A 6000-nucleotide genomic window follows, 5' to 3' on the forward strand; every position below is an offset into this window, starting at 1 on the left:
CCATCCTCCCCACCCAGTTGGTTAGCAGTCTGTGGCCACCGAGCAAACATTTCCCCCATGATACTTTTTCTAAAGATTGTACTTCTGCAAATCTTGGGGTTCCCCTATACCTCCTAATATCTCCGTCTTATGCAAAATTGTGCCATTTTGGCTACATAAGGACCAGTGTTCAGAGAACTGAGTTTGCTATTAGTTTATAAGATGTTGTGTCATAAAGGTGTAAAGTTCATTACAGTCTTGGTTGTCCAGTTTTTGGATGTAGATCACTGTGCTCATCTTCTCCAGTATTTCAGTGCATGGCACCTTTAAATTATGTCAAAAGAACCTAAAACCAATAAAAATATACCCCTGTGACAAGCCTATTTACTAGTAGCAAAGCTAGCTTCAACCCCTTCAGTGCCTGGGTTGCTGCTACAGATGGCCAGTGTTAACACAGCAGTGCATGGAAAATTCCATAGGGGACTAGAATCTGAGGGAGGAGAGAGGCGCTCCATTTGTCTCCTCAAAATCGCACATGCACACACCGCTTTTCTACTCATTTAGGACAACATCTCCTGTTGGTTTGGCACAGCCAGAAAATGACCTTGGGACCAACAGGCTTTAAATCAAGAGCATTGTGACCTTCGATAAAATAAAATTGTAAGTGTATTATTATTAATTTGCGAATATAGTTCATCAGTATATCAATACAATATATATTTTAGATATTTTTGAAAAATTGATATTATTCTGAAAATATTACAGATGTGTATAAATATACTGAATAAATTGAAAAATAAATATATTGCTCAAGTCACACATACTCCTATCTTCTTGCTATATGTGTATGTGCCTGCGCGTACAGAGACACACACATACATACACATTTACACATGCTAAAAAGTAAAATGGTCAATTTTTATGATATATTTCATTATAAATAGTTTTATACTCAAATAAATCTGTAGTTTCTTATATGTTTGATATGTGGCTTGTAAACTGCTTTGGAGATAATTTTTTTCTTGAAAAGCAGTTTACAAATGTATTAAATGTTAAAACATTGTTTGGGACAAATAGTTCAGAGAAGTTGGGGGAGAGTCAAGCACCCTATATCCAGTAATATGCACAATTGGCAAACATTTCAGGCTTAAGGGAAAATGTGCATATTCCAGTGCACCTTAGGCTATTTATTTATTGCATTTGAATCTCACTCTTCTGCCAAGGAACTCAGGGCAATATGCACCTGTGCACCCTGCTCCATGGATCCTTACAGTAACCCTGTGAGGTGGGTTAGGATTAGAAATACTGCTTAGCCCAGAGCTACCCACTGACATTCATGACTGAGCAGGAATTTGAACTGTGTCCCCACTGTATGTCCAATACTCATTTAATTGCACTGCACTAGCTGCAGATAGCTGTCCCTCTCTGCCTCGATAGTTTACATGTTAAAATAGCTATCTGGAGGTTCAGGGTTATTATTACTATGTGCAAACTTCACCTTAATCCTGCAGTTCCTTGTGATGCATTTGTTTGTTTATATCAGGAGTGGGGAAACTGGTCTTTCAGATGTTGTAAGACTTCACCTCCCATCAGCTGCAGCCAGCATAGCCAATGGACAGAGATTATAGGAGTTCAGTCAAACAACACTGGGGCCACATTTACACCAGACATTTATTCCATTATTATTCCACTTTAAACAGTCATGGCTTCCCCCAAAGAATCCTGGGAAGTGTAATTTGTGAAGGGTGCTGAGAGTTGTTAGGAGACCCCTGTTCTGCTCACAGTGCTACAATTTGCCATAGTGGTTTAACAGTCATTTCCTCTTTCCAGAAAACTCTTGAGAATTGTAGTTCTGTGAGGGGAACATGAGTCTTCTAACAGCTTTCAGCATCCTTCACAAATGACACTTCCCAGGATTCTTAGAGGGCAGCCATGACTGTTTAAAGTGGAATAATAGTGGAATAAATGTCTGGTGTGAATGTGGCTTGGGAGGGCCACAGATGCCTCACTGTGATTTATGCTAAAAAGTTAATGTCACTTTCTGGCCCCAAGAGGGCCTCCTAATATGGCACACATAAAATGTAAAACAATAAAAAAGCAATAAATAAGTAAACATACACAGCTAAATAAAAATATCAGTTATTTTTTAAAAGATGTTTTAAAAGCAATTTTCTGTTCCAAAAATCTAGGGTGCTTTCCTAAGGCTCCTTGAAGAATGCTGGAATTGAGATGAGGATAGGATGGGAGGGCCTACATTGTGTCAGAGTCAAACCAAGCATCCATTTGGTCTATTTTAGTTCAGTTGTCTGCCAGCAGCCATCCTACCTGGTTGCATCAAAGGGAAAGGTGAAATAGCCAGGCCTCCTCCATTGGCTCAGTCAGCACCAGCTACCAGTTGACTCCTCCTTTCCCAGGACTACCTCCTGCACTCCTATTATGTAACTCCACCATACAAGTTGTGAAGTTAATTAGCCTATTTTTGTCATCCCTTTTTCCTCTTGTAGTGTATCTCTTAGATTGTAAACTATAATATTAAACAGCAAACTACTTTGAGTGCTTTGGCAGAATAACTAAAATCTAGACAGGTTTCATTTATATAAGTGCTAAGAAGAATGGCAAGAATACGGCACTAGAGCAAAACTGTAATTTCAAAGGAAACCATAGCTAAAGGAAGGCTCATTGCATCTAGGTTAACATGCTACTAGGGTAGAAAGTGTGTGGCTGGTTTTGGTATGTGCACTAGAATTTGTGTGCATGTTACAAAACAGTATTATGTCTATAATAGCCTTTGCAGCTAATAGGGTGTGGTGGGAGGTATGAAGGTTCTTTGCCTTCTTAAAAGTATGTTGTAGTTGAAGCCTTGTGAGAAACTTTATAGCATTAATTAGCACATGCAGCAGAGGAGGTAAACACTAAACAGGCCAAGTTGATAAATGCCTTTGAGCCTACCAGTCAGAGGCTGGCAGATATGAACTGGGGAAATATCAACACCATTGGGACATAGGCCATTTACCATATGTGATAGGGAAATCATGGCAGGAGCAGAAAGATAGCCTGAACAACCTGACCTTGAGCAAGCCCTTCTATGCATTAATGGTGCAGTTAGAAATACAGCGCACTCTCTCTGCCCTTTATTCATGACCTTGATGCCTTTCAAATGCCTCATGGGACATTATTGTCTCAGAATAGAGGTTAACTGTCGCCTAGATGAAAAGATAACTGTGGCCTTCTTCAGTTCTGTATTTTCATTCAGTAAATGTGGGGTGGCATGCATGGGGATGAACTTGCTAGTTAGCTGCACTTCCCATTACTGTTCCTGTTGCAAAATTATGAAGCAAAGAGCCTCCTGGATTTGTGGAGGCTCCCTGTGCATTTCAGAATGCTGGAAGATTGGGGTTTTAAAAGCGAGGGAAGCCTCTCTCTATGTTCCCCACTTCAAAGGCTTGCCCTCCAACCCTTGGAGGATGATCAGAATGGTGATGGGGCACAGCTAGTATGCTTGTTCCTGTTTCCTACCCCCTGTTATGTATTTACTGAAAGAAACAAAAGGGAAAAGCACCACGTAATGGACAAAAAAGAGAGGCAGGCTCTGGTGCTTGGTAAATTTATTGAGGCTCAACACGTTTCGGAGTAATCGTTCCTCAGGAGCAACAGAAATCTGTTTCTTTTTCTCTGCCTGCGCAGTTCAAATTCTTTATCCAGCTCCACACAAAACGAACAGCACAGACCGAATTCTGATACTGCTGTTATCTATATCTAGATAAAGAATTTGAACTGCGCAGGCAGAGAAAAAGAAACAGATCTCCATTGCTCCTGAAGAAGGATTACTCCGAAACGCGTTGAGCCTCAATAAATTTACCAAGCACCAGAGCCTGCCTGTCTTTCTTGTCCATGTATTTACTGAACACAGATAAAGAAGACCTGTAGAGGACTTATTTCACATCCATGGGAATAGTGATGTGGCTTTGGAGATTACAGGGAGGGGATATTAGAGAGGTTTATAAAATAGGGTTGCCAGGTTCAGGGCCTGATCCTGATCCTGTATCTTTAGGAGAAGAGAAAGTCAGCCAAGTGCAGGTGTTCTTGCAACCCTGTAATGGGAAAAACCACAAGGTGGAATTCTCCATTCCCCCTGCACAACTTTTAAAGATACAGAAGACTTCTTGGAGGCTGGGCCTGGCAACCAAGAGGTCTTCTGTATCTTTAAAAGTTGTGCACGGGGGAGGGAGAATTCCACTTTGTGGTTTTTCCCATTACAGCGTTGCAAGAAAACCTGCACTTGGCTGAATTTCTCTTCTCCTAAAGATACAGGATCAAGATCAGGCCCTGAACCTGGCAACCCTATTATAAAATGATGCATAGTATGGAAGAGTGGGGGAGATAGCCCTTTTCTCCCTCTCCAGAACTCGTAGGTTCTACTGGACTGTCTCAAAGGCTTATCTAGTCCAGCCTCCTGTTGTCACAGTGGTCAACCAGATGCCTATGGGAAGCCCACAAACAGATCATGAGTGCAACAACACTCTCCCCACTTGTGATTCTTAGCATACCACCTCTGATGCTGAAGGTAATATATAGCCATCATGGTTAGCTATTTGTAGCGTTTTCCTCCATGAATTTGTCAATTCAGGCTCCCAATGAAATTGGCAGTAGATTTAGGACAGACAGAATGCCTACTTCTTCTCACAACACACATTTAATTTATGGAATTCACTGCCACATGATGTCAAGCACAGAAGGCTCGTGGGCTTTCCAGAGGCATCTAGCTGGCAGCTGTGGGAAACAGGATGGTGGAATAGATGGGCCTTTGATTTGATCCAGCAAGGCTCTTTCTATGTGCTCTTACTGATTTTACATTGCCTTTTAAAGATTTGTATCCCATTGTAGTTTTAGTACAAATGTTTGTGGGCCACAACTATTTAGCTCTTTTCACATTATTTCCCTATGGCTGCAATCCAATACATGTCTACTCAGAAGTAAGATCCATTGGATTCAATGGGACTTACTCCCAGGTAAGTGTGCATTGGATTGCAACCTTAGTCAGTACAATGCTTTTCTGCATAGAACAGATCACTGCATGAAAACAAGTATAAGCATTAAAAAGTGCCTTGTCATATACCATCTGGCCTAAGTAAAAACAATCTGTCCACAAAGAATACATCCACAACATTCAGTCTTCCAAGTACCCTCTCATCCTCAGGTAACAAAACTATCTTTGGGTTGTTTTTTCACAGAGTGGATGAAGGCCAGATCCAAAATCAGAAAATACAGAGGTTTGTCTTAAAAAGCTAAATGGAAGACGGTTCAACTGACTTGGCCAAGCATAGTCAGAGGGAAAGATAGATGACGAGACACAGTCCCTGCATAAGACAAGCCTAACTGCCATTGAGATATTCCAAGCAGAGTACAGGATTCAATAAGATCTTTTATGAAATTTTCTCACCACCAATCAGCAATTGGTATTTGACCAATCCTGATCAACCCCAGCCAATACTGAGATCTGCCACTGTGAGCAGTTTGTAGACAGGAACAGAGGAAGTTGCCTTATACCGAGTCAGACCACTGGGCCATAGCATTGCCTACCCCATCCTTCCCTAACTTTGTGCCCTCCATATGGTTTGGACTACAACTGCCATCAGATCTTGCCAGCATGGCCACTGTAGTCCAAAAACATCTGCAGGTCATTTGGTAGTAACTCTCCACGGGTTCAGATGGGGTCTTAGTTTTTAGCTCTACTTGGAGACCCTGGGGACTAAACCTGGAACCTTTTGCATACAAACCATGTGCTGTATCACTGCAGGCAGCTTAAAGGTCATGAAGAGATACAGAATATTCCCATTCCTATACCTACTTGCATTGCACACAATTCTTTATAGGCACCCTAGAGTATTGAAGGAACTGGCTGAAGAACTCTCAAAAACACTATCTATTATCTTTGCAAAATTATGGAGGATGGGTGAAGTGCTGGATGATTGCAGGAGGGCTAATGTTGTTCCTAATTTCAAAAAGGGCAAAAAGGAGAAA

Source organism: Rhineura floridana, chromosome 6, assembly GCF_030035675.1.
Source record: "Rhineura floridana isolate rRhiFlo1 chromosome 6, rRhiFlo1.hap2, whole genome shotgun sequence".
Taxonomy (NCBI): Eukaryota; Metazoa; Chordata; class Lepidosauria; order Squamata; family Rhineuridae; genus Rhineura; species Rhineura floridana.